Source organism: Triturus cristatus, chromosome 8, assembly GCF_964204655.1.
Source record: "Triturus cristatus chromosome 8, aTriCri1.1, whole genome shotgun sequence".
Classification (NCBI taxonomy): Eukaryota; Metazoa; Chordata; class Amphibia; order Caudata; family Salamandridae; genus Triturus; species Triturus cristatus.
The window spans coordinates 1,096,716,032-1,096,739,287 of record NC_140591.1 but is presented as its reverse complement, the minus strand read 5'-3'; the positions used below and the strand labels follow the sequence as shown (position 1 = coordinate 1,096,739,287).

The following is a 23,256-nucleotide window of genomic DNA, read 5'->3' as shown; positions in this document are numbered from 1 at the left end:
TTTTTGTGTTCATGAACAAACTGTGGTCAGCCAATCTCTATACATGGCCCGTCATATAACTATACAACATTGTTCCTGACTGCACATTCAGTTATTTTCATTTTTTTAGTCCACAGATGAAACGCCTTTGCACATACATTCATATTTGTCCTCATTCGTAAACAAGTATTTTTAGGTTCATCAGGTATTTTGTAGGAAATCTGATTGTATTAAATCCACCTTTCTGTGTGGTTGCCCTGAATTTTTCTCCTTCACTGGACTCTATTTTTGTTGCTGGCTTTAGAACTCTGTGCTCTTTACCATAGTTAACCAGTCGTAAAGTGCCTATACTCTCCTTTTAAACATGATTGAATTAGCATAATCCTAATTGGTATATTTAACATGCCTATAAATCCCTAATATGTGGTACAAAGTGTACCCAGGGCCTGGAAGTTAAATGCCACTTTTAGAGTGCAGTTCCTATTGTGCCATCCACTACAGTGGAAGTGCAAACATGGCTTCAGAGCAACCATTGTAGTTTCACATAAGCAGTGGAAAAAATGCAAATCGATCTGCCAAAATAAACCCTTTTGTCAGGTCAATACCTCCCTTTCAAATATTAATAGGCCACCCATGTGTAGGCCTTGTAGCCCACATGGCAGGGTGCATGGTAATTAAAAGTAGAACATGAAGAAATGTATTGTTAACATGTGCTTACAATGATTGGCACCCAAAAGCTATATTTACTATAGGAAGGCTGGGATTACCCAACATACAGAGTCTGGAGACCGAAAAGTAGGCAAAATGGGGGTGTAACTTTTGATGGAAGTGTTACTGTAAGGTTAGCCCATCTCTTGCGCCCTATGAGGCATCCCTAGTCCATATCCCAAATAGCACCCTGACAATTTCGATTGGTTTGTATATATAGCATGTATGAATGTGGGCATGCCACAGCGAATATTATACACAAATGGTGTACGCAACTTTGAGAATATAAAAATGAGGAATCTTTCACCAGTCTTGATGAATGCTGTATGACTGGTTTTGGCATGAACAAACAGCTAAAACATCTAGACCCATAGATTTGGAAGAACCTAATGATCTACAATAGCATCTGATCTATTTTTGCCTCTTCCAATAGACCCCTAAGTAAATTAGTTATCAGTCATTGGAATATTCATCTAGGCAATATTATTTTTAGGTCCCGTTTGTCTTGAACCAAGATCTCACAGTGCTCCCTTGACACTTGTATGGTTGAGCCCGTCCAGATGTGCACACATTCTGGGTGAGGACTCGATGAAGCATGCGACTAAATCTTAGTGGGTGAGAGTCATTTAAAAAAGACTAAGGGGCATATTTACAAAAAATGTCGGAGCACGGTGCTATGGCATAATTGGTAAAGCCGCGCTCTGAAATTTTCAAAACGCAGGCATGTGCCGTATTTACAAAAATACGACGCACCTCTTTGTTTCCCCTAATAAAGCTGCCTAGCACCAGGGCAGGCACCCTTGCGCCATGTTGCAAGGGTGCCTGTGCTGCAGGGGCAATTGTTTATATGCAGGAAGGGACACTTTCCTGCACATAACCAATCTTGTCAGGTGATTTGCGAATGCAGCACACATCGAAAGAGCAAATAACGAGGAGAAAGTAATAATTTCTCCTCGTATCACCAGTCCAAGACCAGGTATTCCCTGGTCTTAGTTTTTGGCACTGGCCCAGCATTGTAAATATGGGGCAGTGTCAGAAAGCAATGAGTGTTGCAGTTGGACACCCACTGCAACGCCTTCCCCTTTCACGCTAAGTGAAGTCTGAAAAGGGGCCTTATTTGCAAGGCTGGGTTAAGCCACATTAAGTGGCTTAACACCGCTTTGTAAATAAGGAGAAGGGTAGATTGCCACGAGAACGTCGCTAAAGGTGACTTTCTGGAGGCGATATTCCCTTGTAAATATGCCCTTTGACGTCTTATCTGACAGGAAATGAAGACATCACCAGATATGAGAAGGATAATCCTCTCAGTTTGATTATTTTGATGTATAAAGAAACACTAGGAAGCTATATTAAATACTAGTATTATATCTCTGGAATTAGACCTGCTACAAAAAATTAAACAACTATTTTTAATAGTTAATAAAATCCAATTCAAAGGGTCAAGTGGGAATTTTTTAAATCAATATTAAGGAAAAGTAACTTTTAGAAAGTTACTTTTTCCCTGCCAGAAGTTCATGGAGGCTAATTTGCACTGGCTTTCCAGTTTCTCCAAACCAGTGATTAGCCTTGAATAGGTGTAAAATGTCTCCTAGGAGCAAACAATAGGCTCACCTGAATGGGCAGAGATGACTCCTCTAAACTCCGCCAAATATTTAGGGTGGGGACTGTGGGCATTCTTTTTGACACTTGTTGGGATGAAACATTCCTTTGCATGGCATCTGATGTGTACCTCTGCCATGAGTGCCCCAGCTGCTGTGATATTTGGAATGTTAGATAATCGTTTTTGGTCATGCGCGAACCATGGATCATGCATATTCTGTGTGATGTAGGTCTGTCTCATGGTCTGCAGTCTGCTTAGACTGGGAGGGGCGCCTAAAGTTACCCTCAGTATGAGTAAGGCTACTGCTTTCATCTGGAGTTAAGTAGCACGATCGCAGTGGTGGCAAAATACTGTGTTTTAGTGATCAGTAGAGTGAAGTTTTACCTGCCTCACTAGAGTGGTGCCTCCTGGCCCTCCCTTGGAACAGTCCGTTGCTGTGTGCCTAACCCGAACATTGGCCTGAATTGGGTTTTCTGCAGTGCAAGGATGTATGTATGTCTGGGAGACAGTGCAGGAGAAATAGCACGAGCTGAGCAGTTGCGCGCAAAGATGTACGTTTGCCTGAAAGATGGTACAATGCGAGAGAAATAGCGTGAGAAGTTGTGTGTGCATGCTAAGATGTGTGTGTGCCTGTGGGAAGGGACAGCACATAGGAGGTAGCATGTGATGTTGCATGAACACGCTAGGATGTATCCGTGCTCAGGAAGAGGTACAGTACATTGAAGACTGCACGCATCTTAATGTGTGTGCACAGGGGTATATGTGCACTTGTGAAGAGTACAACACAGAAGACACTAGGTTCCATTTTGGGAGATCTAGGGCCTGCTGGAGGAGCAGGAGGGGTGAAAGTTTTCCCTGGACAGATTTGTGGATTTCTGCTTTTCTGAGAGCTGGGTGGGACACACATTGGAGGAAGGAACATCCAGACTCTTAAGCGCATTTCAATAGGATCACTTTGATTCTGAAATAGCGTCACTGGCCAAAGGAGCCTGGGCACATCTGAGGAAGGAGATGGGGTTGATAAGAGGACCATAAAGCACATATTACTGAGGCTGACATTCAGGTGTGAATCCCTAATCGCTCCCTTTCCTGTGTTTGGGGCAGACTGCTCTCTGAAGGAAGAACGCAACAAAGGAGTGGGCACTTCAAAGTGATCAACTGCCAGAACACAAACTTCAAATACAGAGACACTAAATCACAAGTGTGTCTGGAAATGGATTATAAAATTGGTAGATTGAGACTTCCAAATTGTCCAACTGAAGCTGTACATCAGGGTGGAGGAGCTGAGTACGAGTTCTATCTGTAGTGACCAAGACTGCGGACCAAGAGTCTGCCAGTCTCTCATGCTTGGTGAGGGGACATCACCCAATTGGATCAAGAACAGTCACCTAGAGCCTCTAGCACCAGCTTCTGCCTGACCCAAGACCTGACCAAGACCAGTGGGCTGTGCGAGGTGAAGGAGATCTCTTGGAGGGAATACTTATAAAGAAACCCTTATCCGCCTTATGGTAGAAGCATGTCCAGTCATTCTGTGAGAACCCCAATACTCTTCACATGTATTGCACAGTAATATAATTATAGGACTGTTAAGGTAAAGATCTACTCAACATTTTTCAGAAGAGAGACTCCCCTTGATGCCCATACAAAATTATAAAGCATTCCCTGAATTTTAATGATTTTTGCTCTACTAAAATAAAGAGGGGCAGGCTCGGCCAAGAGGGCAAAGATGGCGATCACACCTTGAGAATCCTCCGTGTTCGCAATCGAAAGACGAACCATTCCCAGTAAAAATACCCCTGAGGTATGAAAGCAATAAGACCAGAGTGAGAGTGGGTGATGGAAGGGCCTGATCTGTGGGATCCCAAGACACATTGGCAGCGCTCCATGAGCTGCCCCTATCATGTACCAAAAGCTGCCCTGCAAAAATCCTCCAGGATCTAGCCTGGAAACTATGGGGGCAAGAGTCACTGTGCATCCTCTCATGGTCCCTCCACACTCCAAGACACCAGAAACTGGGAGCCCATCGACGTTAATACCCTTCGTAAATGAGGCGACCGATGCGTCTGGGGAGGAAGTGTAGGGAGGGGCGATGTTTTTGTTGGAGGGGGGACATTATGTTGCTCTGCCGTTGGTTTGTTGGTTTTCTCTTTTCCCTAGTCCTTGATACACAGCACCAACAGCTCGTAAACACCACCACAGCATCTTGTCTGCAAGTTAATCACCAGGGTGGAGACCCACCACCCAGGGGCCCCAACTCATATAAGACTCCAGCCTGGGCAACATGACATTCTTCCTATTGTCCTGGAATGTGAACGGTCTCCTGGACTGCGTAATACGATCTGCAGTACTGAAACATGCCAAACGCTTCCAAATCTCAATCCTACTGTTACAAGAGAGCCACCTAATGGGCACTGCCTGTCCTTTTCTCTGTAGATTTGGCTAGGACAGAGTCTACTACTCAAGGGGCTCCAGGGTTGTTGCCACACTTTTTCATAAATCGACCCTATGACAATGACCAACTGTATTAATGACAACTTTCGCCTGTGTGTGGGGATAGAAGGGTTCCGAGTAGGAAAACACTACAATCTCCTCAGCTTGTACGGGCCACCACTTTTGCCCTCAGCTGCCCTCCATGACCTGGAAACAGTTCTCTTTGCCTTCCCAATGGGTACGGCTTTCATGGAGGGATCATTTATTTATTTTTTGCAGTTTTATATAGCGCAAACACGACCCAAAGGAATCAGAGTGCTTTACATGAGCACCCGTTGCATTACAGGTGGACACATTCATTTTTTTAGGCAAAGGGAGATTGAGTGATTTGCCCAGAATCACAGGATGCTTGAGCCTCCTGCCGGACTCAAACCTGGTTCCCCAGCGTCAAAGTCGGCCGCTCAATCCTTTAAGCCACATTCTCTCCCCGAACTTTAGTGCCCTCAGACCCTGACAAGGATGTTTCGGGACCCTCACGCGATACTGCTGTCATCGAGCGGTGCAACTTAAAACCTGGATAGACTCACTAGGGCTTTGCGATATTTGGAGGATCAGGCACCCAGAAGAAGCAGGTTACACAAAGTAAATCTGCCCCCCACAAACCCACTCTCGCATTGACTTAGTCCTAGTCCCTGTGGCATATATTACCACTCCCCATTCACTCTTTGAATTGACCTACCACACTTGGTCCAAGATCTAAGTGGTGCCTAAATGCATGGCACTTCACATATCCACGGCTCAGCTTTAAATGCTTGCGGGTAACAAAGGCTCTTGAACTCGAGCTCACATGGAGCCTGAACCCCAGTCCTTAGTCAATAGGATGAAAACTGATCTTGCACACTGGGCCTCTCTACCACTCAATATCCTACGACGGGTCGCCTTATTTAAAATCATGATCCTCCCCCGTTTCCTATCCACCCTCCAAAACGTCCCTTAAAGGATCCCCATCACCTGGTTTATGAAACTGACTGCAGACATCTGTTCCTTCCTATGGGCCAAACTCCCCATATGTCCACGGTCAAATGCTGACTCTTGACATACAACGGTGGGATGGGAATGGCCAACATACAACACTACCAAGCCGCCCGCCTCCTAGTGATTAATGACTGGTTTTGGGGAGGTGGGAGTGATCCAGCATGCCACTCAGAAATCTCTATACCGGCATTAGATAAGGTGATGTGACTGCTATATGGGGACCTGATTCCCTGAACCCTCGTTGACATGACCCAACTAGTGTCCTTAACCTGGAGAGAGACACTGTGCTTCACAGGAGGGCAGGGTAGACTGGCCCTCCAGACTCCCTTATTGCATGGACGCCTCCTTAGTCACACCTCACAGCTGGAGGGGTTCACCAAATGGGACAGTATTAGGATTTCCATTTTTGGAGACCTATGGAGAAGAGGTGGTCTACACTCCTTTCAGGAATTACAGACACAGTTCAACCTTTCTAAAACCCAGTTTCATAAATACCTCCAGCTCTGGCACAAACTCACAGCGTTGGCGGACCTGCCTGAGTAGCCCCCAAGAGGCCAAACTCCTTACGGGGACTCTTGGAGGGAAAGGGGGTTTGCAAATATGTCAAACCTTACTACTCAACGCCAGCAATCCTCTGGGCCCCCTTGGACCCAAATGGGAGGAGTGGGTGGGCCCTCTTGAAGACATCGAATGGCATGAGGCCTGCATGACCCCCCGCAAATTGAAGATCGCCTCTGGATGATCCAAATTAACTCCCTTCACACCACATATCTTACACCTGATGCCAATGGCTAGCGAGTCAGGAGCTGACCTCGACCTGCCCACTCTGCTACCAAACCAACGCAGCTTTCTATCACATGACCTAACTGTGTCCCATTATTGCTCAATTTTGGAGCAGGGTTGGCGAAGCTTTAACCCATAGTACTAGAATATCAAATCACACTAACACTAAAGAGTGCTTTACTGGGAATCCTGAATGACCTGGGCGTCACCAATATGGACAAAAAGATGGAGGGCGTGGCCACCCTAAGTAACAAAAAGAGATATAGCCCGATTATGGAACCACCTACACCCACCTACACTGACCATGTGCCGCAAGTAGGTGGTTTGGTGTGACCAACAAGAATTTTGTATTTGTATTTGTAAAGCGCAACATTCGTCCCAAAGGACATCACGGCGCTAAAAAAAACCAAAACAACAACACTAACCGAAGTGTGAGCGGGGAGAGAAGTAACTAGGAAACAGATTAACAGATTGGGAAAAGATATGTTTTTAATTTTTTCCTGAACATTGAGTGTTCTTCAGTCAGACGCAGTTCTAAAGGAAGTATATTCCAGTTTACAGCTGCTACTTTAGAGAAAGATCTATCGCCCATCCTAACCTTGGTTGTGCGTTTGACTGAAGCTAGTGCCTGATGGCGCGATCTCAAATTACACAAAGGAGCATGGAATTTTAATCTTCCATGCAGATTTTGAGGGCCAGTTTTATATAAAGTCTTATGTGCAAAACACATGAGCTTAAAATTGGCTCTTTGACATATGGGTAGCCAATGTAGTTCTTTCATGCAGAAAGAGGCAGAGCTGTATCTGCTTTTATTACATACCAGTTTAGCAGCTGCATTTTGGACTACTTGCAATCTAGTAAAAAGAAAATCGGCCATGCCAATATATAGTGCGTTACCATAGTCCAAGTTACTCATCAGTAATGCCTGTGTCACAGTTTTCCTATGGTTCAAGGAATCCATGGAAAAAGCCTTCTGAGAAGTTTTGTATAGCAAAGCTTTTTCCACATAGAGACCGAACCTGGTTCTGCATAGACAGGGCATTATCAAAGATAATGCCCAAATTCTTGGCGGCCTGCCTAGGTTCTGGAGCAGTTCCCAAAGCCTGGGGCCACCAGCTGTTATCCCAAATTGTTTGGGCTCCTCCAAAGAGTAGAATCTCTGATTTTCCGGCATTAAGTTTTAGACAATGTCCTGACATCCAGTTTGCTATTTCAGTGAGACAATTAATAAGGTTGTCCTTAGAGTTCCCATTATGCAGCTTATCCGACAAAGGAATTATCAATTGTGTATCATCTGCATAGGAGCATATATCAAAGCCCCATTTCTTACTGATATCTGCCAAGGAGGATACGTATAGATTAAAAAGGGTAGGGCTCAAAGTGGCTCCCTGGGGTACTCCATAGTCAATGTTCTTAGCCGTAGAGGAGTAAGGTCCCATCTGGATTATCTGGGTTCGGTGTTTAAGAAATGACGCGAACCATGCTAAAACATTTCGACATATTCCTTTTTCATGTAGAATTCGCAGTAATTTATTGTGGGATACAATGTTGAATGCTGCAGTAAGATCCAAAAGGATCAGTGCCACCGTTTTTCCCTGATCGACTAAAGATCTGATATTATCTGATACAGCTAGCAAAGTGGTCTCAGTACTGTTGTTAGCCCTGAATCCAGTTTGTGAGGGGTCAAGTAAGTTATTGGATTTGATAAAGGCCGTGAGTTGTCTATTGACCAATTTCTCTAAGACCTTTGATAAGTATGGTAGTTGTGCTATCGGTCTGTAATTGGCTGGGTCATAGATTTCGAGACCGGGCTTTTTTTAAAGTGGGAAGACAACTGTTTTTTCCCAAATGTCCGGAAAAAAGGCGTGTTCTAATGATTGATTGAGGACTTTAGTAACATGAGAACAAAGTGTTAGAACCAATCGTGAGAAGATAAAATGTGGGCAGGGGTCCAATGGTGAGCCTGCCTTAATTTCATTCATGGCTTTGGCCACTTGCTCTTCAGAGAAAGGGGTCAGCTTATCAAGATGGCTATGGGCTGCAGGATGAGGAGCTAGTTTTTCCCAGTCCTTGCAGTCCTTCAAATCTGTCGATGCAAAAGTAGTATACATTTTTGCCACTTTGTTTATAAAAAAATTATTGAGTAGTTCACAATTCTCAGGGGAAGGTGCCATAGCTTGTGACAGCAGAGTAGGCTTGCGAAGTTCTCGAATTATTTTGTAAAGTTCTTTAGAAGAACCTCCGGTTTCTTCAATTCTTTTCGAGTAATGCTCAGTTTTGGCCTTTTTTAAAGCTCCATAGTAAGTATTTTGTTTGGCTATATAAATAAGTCTATCTGTACTTGATTTTGAAAGTCTCCATTTATGTTCTTTAGTTCTACAGTCCCTTTTCATAAGTTTTAAATTCGATGTATACCATTTTTCGGATTTTTTTGTAGCTGATGTCCGAGTCATTCTAGGAGCACACCGATCGAGTGTTTCTTCAATAGCAGACTGAAGCTGTATAGCCATTGTATTTATAGAGATTTGTTGTAGAGGCTTTAAAGTACTAGAGAAAAAGGCACTAAATGATTCTTCCGTAATTTGGTTCCAGGCCCTAGACCTTAATTGACCCGACATCTCAGCCTTTAAGGTATATTTAGGTAGGCTAAAAGAAAAGGGGATTAGAAAATGATCAGTCCATGTTAAAAATTTAATTTCCTGGATACTTAGTGATTCTATGTTAGAGAACAATAGATCAAGTATATGACCGGCCACATGTGTTGGTTTGGAAATCATTTGAGATAGTTGCAATATAGCCATATCATTATCAAGATGTTCAACACCTGGATTTGTAGGTCCCTCGTAGTGAAGATTAAAATCTCCTATGACTAGAAACTCATTATACTGCAAACAAAGAGGAAGAAGTCGTGAGAGTAGATTAGCGCTAAAATCAGGCTGATACCCTTGCGGGTTATAAATGACTGCTCCTCCAAATAATTTATGGTCACCTACAGACACTGAGAACGCTAGAATCTCATGTGTGCCAGCTTTGGTGAGCGAAATAGCGATACAAGTGAGGTGGTCTTTATACACAATTGCAATTCCCCCTCCTCTCTTACCGCCCTTCCTATTAAGTTGTAGAATGTTATATCCAGATTGTAGGGCGGTGACACTGTCAGGAGTATTATTAGCGTCAAGCCAGGTCTCAGTAATAAAAACTAAGTCTGGGCTTAGATCATCCAATATATCCCAAATTTCAATACTGTGTTTAGGAAGTGATCTAGCATTTTAATAGATACAGTTAAGATCAAGCATATTATGTTTGGGTATAGATGGTGCCCGTGGGTGGATAGGTTGCTGCTCGCAGCTATCCCATTTGCAGTGCTTGCAGGAGAAAGGGCCTTCAAACTTTTCAGGGGATGCTCTAATACAAGCCTTATCGGGGCTGAAAGTGTGTCCTATAACTGCAAGCATGTCAGAGGTATAGATGAAGGGTTTAGGTTTATTGATTTGAGCAGTATTTGTGGGCCCTGGTCCCGTTCGGGCACGGACGGGCGCAGACGGGCTTGCCTTAGAATCCTCTAGATACGCGGCGAGGGGCTGTCCATGGAAACATACCAAGATCTGGAGTAAATGATGGGAATACTATGGATTAAGGGGCATATGTATCAAGTTCCATTTTTGCAATTCTCAAATAGCGATTTTTAGGGAATCGCTAGTTGAGAATTGCAAAACGGGATGTAATAAAAAATTTGCAAATGTTTTGCGATTTCTTAGCATTCCTTAATTGCGATTAGCAAATTGCTAATCGCAATTAAGGAATACTTTCCCATTCATTCCTATGGGCTAGGAGGCCCATAGGAATGAATGGGAAGACATTGTCAATTAGCGATTTGCAATTAGAGAATCTCAAATTGAGAATAATTTCAAGGGTGCAAGGGTGTCATAAGGACACCCTGATGCACCCCTGAAATAAGCATGTGTGCGCATGTGGTGCACATACATGCCCTAAGGGCATGTATGTGCGCCACATGGCACTTTGAAAGATACCAAAAAATGCATCTTTCAAAGAAATCGCAAATTAACACCAACTTGTAGTTGGTGGTAATTTGCGACTTCTTAAGGAGAAATCGCACAACTTGGGTGCTTGTTACATTGCATTTAAGGAATCGCAATTTGCAATTCCTTAAATGCAATCGCAAAATAGAGAATCGCAAATTTGCGATTCTCTAATTTGCGATGCCCTTTTGGGATGGTACATCCCAAAAGGCCTTTTCCCGTTCGCAAACGGGCTGATTCTGAGAATCGGCCCGTTAGCGAACGGGAAAAGGGCTTGATACATATGCCCCTAGATCTTGTAATACTGACTGTTTCCTGATGTCTAGCACCGATGGCTGTAAAAGGCATGGTGTACGTTGTTGAGGTTGCCAACCCCATAGCTGCTCTATCTGTCTGTTTATCTTATTTGCTATAATTGTTTGAAAATCCCAATAAAACTGATGATCATGGCGCTGTTGCCCGAAGCGAGGAGATGCCTGTTGAATGTGTGGGAACCGACTGATTACTCGGCGCCGCAGACGTGGTGGGTGACTCTGGGATATATGATAGCCAAGCGTGATATTGCTCAACTGTGGGGATCCCAGAGGCCCCCGACGGTCTCGGCCTGGAAAGAACACATGGACTGGTGCATGTTTCGAGAAAAAGTGGTGTATGTGGCGAGGGGTAAGCCTGGGACATGGGTGAAAGTATGGGGCCCCTGGAACGCCTACCGTGGGGGTATCTGTGTACCACCGTTGCTGCCTGATATCTCGCCAGCCCCATCCCCTTAGCCGACTCATTCCCCCGCTGCCGGGCATTGGGTTCCCCCAGTCCTCGCTCTGCTCTCTTCCCCCTCTTTAGACTCTTGTGGATAGTTGGGATCCCCCCTCTAGGGGAGCACGTGCTGCTATTTCCGATTGTGGGTTGCCTTGTGGGTGGGGTTTTCTTGTTGTTCTTAATTTAAAATGAAACCGTATAGTGGGGTCTGGATGATGTGGCTTTTGACGTTGTTACCTCCTGAGCATGCTCCTCCGCAACACCACGTGTTCCATAAATGTATGTCGTATGTTCCTGTCATTGCTAGCGGCCGGCCGGAAGGTTGTAGGCCCATACTTGTATACTCTTGAGACTTGTAATAAACGGTTTAAAAAAAAAAAAAAATGATCATCAAAAAATAGATAAAGAGGGATGGATATACTTTGGAAAGTATGCATTTGTATTCAATTCAACCTGCTGAAAATAGTACGAGGAAGGTCACCCAAAAGTGTAATACCGACTCAGCCTTTTCGGTTACATTATTTTTTTAGTTGCAACTAGGATATCTAGGTCCTTTTTGGCTGAAATAGTCAATTACCTCATCTCACAAATCACCATTGGAGAAGCAAAATGAAGGTCCCATGATTTCAGAGTTATATTTCTAAGCCCATGATTTCAGAGTTATATTTCTAAGCTAAGGAGTTGGAAAGATGGCCGAAATAATCACTGTTTTATTTACTCGCGGGACTGTATGGCTGGATTCTAATGTGGAAATCCTGAGGTCATCTCCATGTACTGTGACTGCACTTTCATAGCCAAGACACGTGAAACGGATCAGTCTTGTATCTGCCTCCTTTTTTCGTGCTTGGGGATTAGTATGAAAGTCAATCAGCCCAGGGGCAACTCTGTCTTGTGTCCCTAGGAACAGGAAAGTCTGACAACAGACTCCCATGTATAAAGTGACTAGACTGAGGGGTTAAATATAATGCACATGTTGCTGCTTTCATTTTTCCTCCATGCCAAAGTGCTTCAAAGTGATCCAGATCGAGTCCCAGTTAACTCGGTCAAAGGGCTTGGTAGTGTCCAGTTTAAAAACTGACAAGGGGATTCAATCACTACTAAATCAGTAGAACCAATTAACTTTTGAGTAAGAACTCTGATCTCTCTAGTTGGAATAAATCCTTGTCAAGAATTAAACAATGCATCGGTTCGGTCATCCAGAAAAACTACCTGAGAAACATTTATAAACAGTATTTAGAAGAGATGGGTCTCCAGCTATTACACCCTTAAAGAGACACTTCTCAAGCGTCAGGACAAATGGCCTGGTATACAGTTTAGCAGGTGGCACGCCTTTGTTAAGGTGGTGGAGAACATTACGCCCACCACTCGGACAGACTGACTGACGCCTGCCATGTCTAGTGATCAAAGCCGGCCCAGCTGCGATATTTTTGCCTTCAGATGAAGCACAGTCCTGGTGCCTCCTCTGAAGACACTCCAAATTTGGTGTGCGCTGTCGCAGACCAAAACTTTTTGCTATTCAGAAAAAAACTCTCCAGGAGGTAGTTTGTTAATGACAAATGAAAAACGAATTACCCTCAACTCCTGAGAGTTTTATTTCTGCATGTGGGGTCAGTTTTCATATTTTCTGTTCTGTGATGGAGAGAAAAAAAGTACATCAGACTGTCCCCTCTAAATCGAGCAAGCAGCTTAATGTTTTTACTCCATCCCCTACTCCATCAAGCTATCGGATTAAGCTTTTCAATGACGGAGTTAGCAGGGCCACTGTTGGCAGAAATATAACCGTCCGCCTGTCCCACAGCAGAGTCGGCAGTCCTAGGGTTTGATGGAGGGGTAATCAGCCACATTAGTGGTGCAGTACCTTGTCCCCCAAGACCAGAGCCCAGGTAGTAGGTAGCTGGTTACCCAGGTTTGGAGCGCTCTGTCCATCATCTCCGTGTGTTTGCATTAAATAGGTCCACAAGGACTTGGGGCTCGTCTATCAACATTTTAAATACCTCCAGAAGTAGACCATCAGGCCCTGTGGTTTTTTCCATCTTGCAAACATTTAAGGCTATCTCTGACTTTTTTTTTTTTTTTTTTTAGAGTTTTATATAGCGCGAACTAGACCCGAAGATATCGGGTATCAGAGCACTTTACATAGCACCAGTTTCGTTTCATGAGGACACACGGGGAGATTAAGTGAATTGCCCAGAATCACAGGATGTTGAGCGTCATTGCCGAGACTCGAACCCGGTTCCCCAGCTTCAACGTCGACCACTCTAGCCATAAGGCTACATCCTCTACCCTCTTCCTCCTCTGAAATGCATTCCTCCAACTCAGCTTGTTGCCCTGAAGATGGTTGTATGTCAAAATGTCATGGAATAAATATTGTGCTACAAGAATATCGTAGGAAAAATATTGTCAACCAAAATATCAGGGAGGTATGTATATATCGGTAAGTAGGTACTTTATTCATAATTCTATATCTGCCTACTGCTTATGTCCTCATTATGACATTACCCATGACTTGAAATTATGAATTTGATAACATCACGGTGAAATTTCAAAGTACATCATTGATGACATCGCTGATGGGATAATCCAATGAATGTGGCAATTTGGTATATGTTTAGCATGCTCGAAGGAATTCTGCAAGCAACGTCTATATGTAATTTTCTACAGCCTCTTTTCAATTAACGGGTGAACGTTTTTGCAAAATGCTTAGCTTGCTAATGGGTGCTGGGTGTGTGAAGGGAGTGAGCTCACTGTGAATAGTTGTTGACAAGTACCGAGATTGTCCAACATGGAAAAAAGCCCTCATAACCAATCAGATCGCTCCATTTTTTAATTTGTGGAACTGCAGGACTGCCACGCAGGTCCAACCAGCCATATAGCTATATTTTTTAATCTTAATTTTTCAAAAACTGTTGAATGGATTTACACAAAATCACAGAGAGTAGGCTTTCTGGATCAATGTCTAGCTGTCTGCCAAATTTGGTGTAATTTCACTCAACCATATGGGAAATTGCATGGGCAAAACGTGTTTTGGGCCCCCCTTTATTTCATGGCCTTCGCATGATGGATTACCCCAAAACTTTCTAGGAAAGAACTGAGTTGGGGTAACATTGTTTGTGGAAAGGTTTGTGAAGATTCATCAAATGGCGCCAAAGTTATTAGCAAACCATAAATGTATTTCCTATGGAAACCCAATCCTCACCACTGAGTAATATGTATGTTAGGCTACGTACATGTATGTACATTTAAGCAGTAAATGTATGTGTACCAATATATCCTTCTCCTGTCTATATTTTTGCTATGATATTATTGTAGCAGGTTATTTGGAGCATGATATTTTGTAATCATGCTCTCGGCATAATCGTAGCTGCCCAATCAGCGAAATACCTTGCTCACAACTGAAAATAAGTCTTCCTGAAACATAGCCAAACACTGCAGGAAAGCTGTGTCAATCTCTTCCCGGATGTCAGTTTTTATACTGTTGGATAGACTATTGCACGAATATAATTTCTTCCTAAATCTGCTAAACAAGATTCCTCATATTCAAAGTGCTGTTGTTTATTCGTCCTCTATTTTTGCTTGGCTCATCTCATCGTACATGTGCATGCACTTCATTTGCAGCTCACCAGTTTTCTTCTCTTCCTCATCACTGTGTGCCGTTAGCATACCCCTCAAGCATGCCTTATGAGACTCACAAATGGTCTGCTAATTGACCGTGTCAAGATTATACGGAAATAATTTTACTGTTTGGATTGTGCTTTGCCCCATGAAGGAGGTTTCTAACAAGAGATACCATGTAGTCCTTTCATTCATCCATGGTATAAATGAATGGGAAGGTGTAAGCATTTCCTCCTCTGAGCTACTTAAGGACTCTTGTATAAGGAAATAACCCAACCTTGAAAAGTGAATATATTTTTGGAATAAAAAGTGTGTCCTAACAGGTGGATCCTTTAATATGTCCAGACATCTACAAGGCTGAGATATTGAACTATAATATGCAAGATTGCCTGTAACATATTATTCCTATTGTATGACAAGGAAGTAGACTGCTGTCAGTTGTAATGCAAAGTCTATTAGATTATCAAAAACACTGAGAGATATTGATATCAGCCAGATTGTGGTAAAAGGATGAAATCCTAAAAGATCCTTCCTGTGTTATCAGCTATGTTCTATCCTATGTTAGCCCTGGCTGGGGCTAATGTTAAAATTGCTACACCCTTGGTAGTGCAGGACTGTGTAGAGAAAATAACACTTCCAAGTCACCTAACCAAATAATACTTCTTCATTTTTATCTTGTGGGAATGTTCCATGATAGCATGATATCAAACTTTTCTTCTTACGAATAATCTCAACCATTAGATCTACCCAGTAGCCTGTCCACGTTCCACAAAGAAATGTAATTGATGTCGCCTTGCATATATTAACTTTACACTCGTACGTCATCATTTCTCTTACTAAATCACAGAGCATTACAAATTATGATTGAATAGTTTTAAGAAAACAAATTATCACTAATTGCATTTATTATTTTTTCCCACCTGTCCAGGCTGAACGTTTGTTCATGGTTTTTTGATCTTGTACAGAATCAGGGCTACTCAGAAATTTCATAAGTCATGAAGTCATTTATTTCCACATTAAAATGTACATTTAAATGTCCCCATATCTGGGTTAGTCCCTTAGAAATTGCTGGCGACAAAGCTAAATCTTGCATAAGCCCTTCTTGGCCAGGACGTCTAAAGAAGAATGGCACACATGCGGTATTTCTGATATTTAACTTAGTTTGTGGACCTAAGCACACCTTTCTCCCACTTGCAGGATGCTAAGCTTGGAGGAAGAGCAAGGGGTCCCTTATTAGAACCCTCCAGGCCCTAATACTAACAATAGTATCCCACGCTTCCAGTTTTGAAGCTTACCTCTTTCTGCGTCTTACCTCTCAAATGGCTAACAGAATGTGGAGAGGACAGTCAGAAGTATTATTCTTTTTTGTGTAGATTAGTAAGAGATTTCCTCCTGTGCTTCACCCTCAACTTAAGCCGTCTCTTCTCAGGAAATAACTATGACTCTCTGGAGCCCAGGGGAATTCTCTGATCGTAACTATCACCTCTATCAGTGGCATCATACCTTCTATGTCTTTCAGGACCCTTTGGTAACTTAAGTAGATTCCTTCTAAAAGAGGATTCGGAATCACTTGCCAATCCAGTCTGTAAGCCCCTTCACGAAGTTCCTTAGATTCATGTGAGCTCCAAGGTGATGCCAAATGTCTACCCACTTGAGAGAGAAAATCCAAATTGCCCCAGGCCCTGGCTAACTGGGCTGCCCTCTTGTTGCATTTCTGCTCCAAGCAGTACGGAACATCCATGTTCCCAAGATTTTGTGCCACAAGTGTAGTCCTGAGGTGATGCCAGTTCGAGGCCTGGCCAATGACTTTCTAACCACCAGCTCACTTTGGGTGATACTGCAGCTCATGTGCTCAGGGTCCACCAGGAAAAAAAAACACATTGCCTTATTATGACAACTGTCTATTAACTTAAAACTCACCCATTAAAAAAACACTAGGGGCTGGATCACAGAACATCTGTGACTAGTGCACATGATATAACTATGTGGATGACACAAAAATACTCCTTAAACTGGAAATCCCCAAAAACATTGGAAACCCACACATTTTCAGTTGCTTCAGAGCCGTGGATCAGTGGATGACTGTGAGAAGTTGGCCTGGTATATGATGTTCACTAGTTAAAGTGACCACCTTGTACCATGCCAAGCAACCCTTATGGTGTGGTTGTAAGTCAACCTTTTCGGACTAGCTGCCCTAGTGGTAGCGTAGGCTAAGCAGTCTTTGAGGCTAAACTCGTTAAAGCGTGTTAAGCAGGCTGTTTTACCAAATGTAACCCCCTTTTATACCAATGAAAGGACACCACACAGATATATATTCAAAATATATATGTATTTATTTCTCAAAGTATCCCCTAGACTCTTTATGAGCACAGAAGCACAAATCGTTAAACAAGACAATGTTATAATATACAGAAGTTGCACTTTATATGGATGGGCCCTGGTGGCCACTCAAACCATATACTAAAATAGTGGTATAAGTACCACGAACAGGAAAGGGAAAAGGCCTAGGGCCTCTAGTATCGCTGGGCCTACAAGGAGCTAACTTTTGTTAGTTACCAGGAGGTCCACGGGTTGTGTGTGTAGTGAGGAAAGTCACACGCGTGCTCCCATAGGTTTTCAATGGGTGCGTAAAAGTTAAAAAGTTACTCCAGAAAGGGTCTTCTGGATGGACTACGATCTCAAGATTCGAAACACAGACACTAGAGATGATTCTCTACACTTGGGCACCGGAGTGCCAGCTTTACCTCACCCACAGGAAGCGGGTGCATAGGTCTCGAAGTGCGTCGGGTTTCTTCTATCGATTCAATGGAGCCTGATGACAAAGATGCTGCAGGCGGTCGGTCCAGAAGAGATGCGGTGGATCCAAGAGTGGATCGGTATTGTAGAAGACCTGAAAGCAGAGGGGACAGTGTTCACAGTCACTAGCCAGTGACCGGCGTGGCACCAGGTAGGAACCAGGCGATGTCGGGTGCAAACAGGCAAAGAGGTGTAGCTTGTCTCCACAGCCACGTGGTCCCTGAAGGTCGACGACGTCCAGGAGTCGAGTCACGAGCTGTCCCACGCAGGCTCTCGCTGTCGGCGGTGTCAGCGACTCGAAAGAAGCAAACAAGCCTTGGCAAAGGCAGGAGTCGTGGAAAGAGAGGAAAGCTGATTGTTCTGACCAGCAAGGTCAGAGGGGCTGCTCCTTTGGAGAGCAACTAGGGCCAGTCTGGAGCAACCAGACCAGCATCGTTAGTTTCAAGTTTCGTCGCCAAAATGGCCACTAGCCAACGGGCCAGGGACCGGGCAGGCGCGTCGAGATGCAAAGTGCAGAGGGGCCCCACGCAGATCGTGGAGATGCTGGAGGGCTCACCTTTGGTGCAGATGCTGCTCGGTGGTTGGGCTTCTCAGGACCCAAAGCACAACTTGGAGGGAGCCTCTGTCGTTGCGCTTGCAGCTTGTCGTCGGTCTTTCAAGATGGCTGGCTCCACGTGTCTCGGTGCCTCCACGGGTTCCTTCTTTGCAGGGACTGTGGATCAGGCGGTGAGAGGTCTGGAGGTCCAGGTCTTGTCGGGCTCTGGGCTCGGGCTCCGGCAGGAGGCGGCGGCAAAGCAGACGTTCAATAGCTGGTTGGTGCTTGCGTTAGCAAGATGGTCACTCCCTGACCATATTGTAGATTTCCTTCAGTCCTCTGTGCAGCAGAGCGTCGAAGTTCCCGTCTTCTTCTTGTGGTTAAGTTGGTTCCAGGATGTCTGAAGTCTTAGGACACAGCTCCTACCTTTAAGCGGATTCTAGGGGCCGGACTACCTGCTAGGTCCCTCCCTAAGGGTGGGACCAGGAAGGGGGGTGGTTACACCCCCAATCCTTTGTCCAGCTTGCCCCAGGTCCAGGGCTGGTGTGCCCCAGGACCGGATTGAACTGGCATATGCACCGAGGCTCCTTGTGAGCCTCAGGCATGTCTGGTTTCTTTCAAGCCCTACCTGACCAATACACAAAATCCTGTCTGGGGTGGTGCTCGCACCTCCCCTGGCAGGAAACCCTTTGTCCACGTCTCCCAAGCTGGAAGGACTCCCAGCAGCAGGAGGGCAGACTTGTGTCTGTGGTGGCAGCATCCATTTTGTGGAGCTGAGGCTATGTCTGATTTTACCCGGGTTTCAGGTACTGTACATGTCGTGTCCCTCTAGAAGGGTGGAATGCTAACCCCGTCGCCAGAATTGGCGAGGGGTTAGTATTCCAATTCGTATGACACCTTACTCGACATGTTTTGATAAAGCCAAACCAAAGATAGCATTTAACCGCGAGGTTCATAATGCACTTAAGAGTATATGGTATGACGATATCTGGAAACGGTAGAAGGAAGTTGTTCCGACCACTGCAGACAGGCTCAGCTTATGCCAGAGCACCATCTCACATGGAACCACGCACTCTGCCTTCAGGATTGTTAAGGCCTGCCATAGGAGTGACTTATAGGTTAACATGTGTCCCATTTAAGGTTAGGTATAGGTATACTACACCTAAGTAAGAGGTGGTTACACCAACTTACCCCAGCTGAGTGATCAGCCAGTTGTGTCAAATTTCTTAGGCCAAGCCTGGGGTGGCATAATACATGCTTCAGCCCCTGGCAGGCCTTAGATACACCAATGCCCTGGGTACCTAGTGTACACTGGTACAGGGGCTCACAGGGTGATCCACTTCCAATTGGTTATGCACCTAGGGTGCATAGTGTCAATTTAGTTAGAGAGAACAGCAGGCTGGGGGTCTGATTAGCAGGCCCACAGCCTCAATATGTCAAAAACCAGTGAAGCAAAAAGCAAAAATTTGGGGTGACCATAGGATAGCAGACCCTACTCTCCTACACAACCCCCCCCTCCCCCCCCCAAACGCAGGGACATTAAACTAGCCTTGACCAGTCTCGTCTTCATGTCCTAAGTGGAAGTACCTGGAGAGACCATCTGCATTCCCATGGTCTGTACCTGGCCGGTGCTCCACTGTAAAGTCCATACCCTGTAGGGAAATGGACCACCTAACCAGTTTGGGGTTTTCACCCTTCATCTGATTTAGCCACAAGAGGGGCTTATGGTCGGTCTGAATCTTGAAGTGAGTGCCAAACAAGTATGGCCTCAGCTTCTTCAGGGCCCACACCACAGCAAAGGCCTCCCTCTCAATAGCTGACCAATTCTTCTCTCTGGGGGTCAACCTTCTGCTAATAAAAGCAATGGGTTGGTCTTGACCATCTACATTAAGTTGTGACAGCACAGCTCCCACACCCAACTCAGAAGCATCTGTTTGGACAATAAACTCTTTGGAGTAGTCAGGACTTTTCAGGATAGGTGCAGAGCACATGGCCTTCTTCAGGTCATCAAATGCCTTTTGACAGCTTACTGGCCACTGAACCTTTTTGGGCATCTTCTTGGATGTCAGATCATTAAGAGGAGTCACAATGGACCCATAGTTCTTAACAAACTTCCTGTAGTACCCAGTCAAGCCCAAGAAAGCTCGAACTTGAGTCTGGGTGGTTGGAGGGGACCAGTCCTTGATGGATTGTATCTTACTCTCCAGTGGTTGAACTTGGCCTCCACCTACAAGGTGGCCCAAGTACACAACCTTACTCTGCCCTATCTGGCACTTAGTAGCCTTGATAGCGAGGCCTGCCTTTTGCAGAGCCTCAAGTACCTTCTTCAGGTGGATCAGGTGATCCTCCCAGGTGGAGCTAAAGACAGCAATGTCATCAAGATATGCTGCACAAAAGTCATCCAACCCAGTAAGGACTTGATTCACCAACCTTTGGAAGGTGGCAGGTGCATTCTTCAGACCAAAGGGCATCACCAAAAATTGATAATGCCCACCTGGGGTTGAGAATGCTGTTTTGGCCTTAGACTCCTCAGCTAATCTGATTTGCCAATAGCCAGCTGTCAAGTCAAATGTGCTCAAAAACTTAGCAGGAGCTAGTTTGTCTATGAGCTCATCTGCCCTTGGAATAGGATGTGCATCTGTCCTAGTGACAGCATTGAGTCCTCTGTAATCCACACAGAACCTCATCTCTCTCTTGCCATCTTTGGTGTGAGGTTTGGGGACCAGAACCACTGGGCTAGCCCAGGGGCTCTCTGAGGGTTCAATGACACCCAGTTCCAGCATTTTGTGTACCTCAGCCTTTATACAGTCCCTGACGTGGTCAGGTTGTCTATAAAGTTTGTTCTTTACAGGCAGACTGTCACCAGTGTCCACCACATGGGTACACCAGTCAGTTTGACTAGGTATCAAGGAAAACATGTGTTGAAATGATTGTAGAACCTGTCTACATTCCATCTGCTGATGATCAGTGAGGTTGCCTCCAAGGGTCACTCCTTCAACTGAGCCATCTTCAGGGTTCTGAGACAACAGGTCTGGGAGAGGGTCACTCTCTTCCTCCTGTCCCTCATCTGTAGCCATGAGCAAGCCCATGTATGCCCTGTCAACATATGCTTTTAACCTGTTAACATGGAGTACCTTATGGGGACTCCTGGGAGTTCCTAGGTCCACCAAGTAGGTAACCTCTCCCTTCTTTTCCAGGATTGTATGGGGTCCAGACCATTTGTCTTGGAGTGCTGCTGGGGCCACCGGCTCCAACACCCATACCTTCTGTCCTGGCTGAAACTCAACCAAGACAGCCTTTTGGTCATGCCAAGCTTTCTGTAAGGCCTGGCTTGCCTCAAGGTTTTTGGATGCCTTCTCCATATACTCAGCCATCCTGGAGCGGAGACCAAGTACATAGTCCACTATGTCTTGTTTAGGCTTTTTGAGAGGTAACTCCCATCCTTCCTTCACTAAACACAGTGGGCCTCTCACAGGGTGCCCAAACAACAATTCGAAAGGGGCTGTAGCCAACTCCTTTTTGTGGGACCTCTCTGTAAGCAAACAGAAGGCAGGGTAGAAGGATGTCCCATCTTCGCCTGAGCTTTTCAGGTAATCCTTTGATCATACCCTTTAGGGTCTTGTTGAATCTCTCAACAAGCCCATTGCATTGTGGGTGATAAGGAGTGGTGAATTTGTAGTTGACACCACATTCCTTCCACATAGCTGTCAAGTATCCTGACATGAAGTTGGTACCTCTGTCAGAAACCACCTCCTTAGGAAACCCCACTCTGGAGAATACTCCCAGCAGGGCCCTGGCCACAACAGGAGCTGTAGTGGTCCTAAGGGGAATTGCCTCTGGATACCTGGTGGCATGATCCACTACCACCAGTATAAACCTGTGCCCAGATGCAGTGGGAGGATCCATGGGACCCACTATATCTATTCCCACTCTTTCAAAGGGGACCCCCACCACAGGTAGTGGTATTAGGGGGGCCTTTGTTGTGCCACCTGATTTGCCACTGGCTTGGCAGGTCACACAGGAGCGACAAAACTCCTTTGTATCTTCATTCATGTGAGGCCAGTGAAAGTGAGGGACAAGCCTGTCCCAAGTCTTGTTCTGGCCTAAGTGTCCTGCTAGAGGAATATCATGGGCCAAGGTAAGAAGGAAGCCCCTAAATTGCAGAGGTATAACCAACCTCCTGGTTGCACCAGGTTTTGGGTCTCTAGCCTCTGAATAAAGGAGCCCTTCATCCCAATACACTTTATGGGTACCTTGAGCATTCCCAGCAGCCTCAGCAGCAGCCAGCTGTCTGAGGGGTTCAAGAGATGGACAGGTTAACTGAGCCTGCCCCAGGTCAGCCCTGGAAGGTCCCCCTGTCCCCAGAAACTCAACCTGATCAGGTTCAAGCTCTTCAGGGACAGTTCCTTCAGGGTCCTCTAGATCATCTTCCTGGGAAGGCTGATCATCACTTTGAGGCAGGGGGGAAGGCACAGCCTGTTCTTCTTCTTGGTAGGTGCTTGGTCCATTGTTCCAGGATCCAAGACCTGTGGTTCAGTAAGGCACTTTTTGGCCTGTGACCTGGTCACAGCAAGGACATGTGGTGATATACCTAACATCTCTGCATGTGTCCTGTACTCCACTTCTGACCATAGAGAACTCTCTAGGTCATTGCCCAACAAACATTCTACGGGGAGGTCTGCACTAACCACAACCCTTTTGAGGCCAGTTACCCCTCCCCATGAGAAGTTAACAACTGCCACACTATGTGAAGTAGTGGCATTGCTGGCATTGGTCACCAGGTAATTCTCACCTGGTATGTACTGTCCAGGATCCACAAAGCCTGGTGTCACCATAGTGACACTGGCACATGTGTCCCTGTAGGCTTGAGCCACTTTTTCATTAATTAAAGGAGTCTCTCTGTACTTGCCCAGGTTACTGGGGCTCACAGTTAGGGACAAATCCATGTCCCCATCACAGATCAAGACTGCCTGTGTCAGGGT

At 45.1% G+C, this 23,256-nt stretch overlaps 1 long non-coding RNA gene across 1 annotated transcript in view; it reads right to left on the bottom strand.

The window, feature by feature from the left end:
- LOC146805427 (uncharacterized) overlaps positions 1-23,256 on the bottom strand; it is a 379,668-nt gene that overhangs the window by 7,735 nt on the left and 348,677 nt on the right. The gene's annotated exons all lie outside the window — the stretch shown is intronic.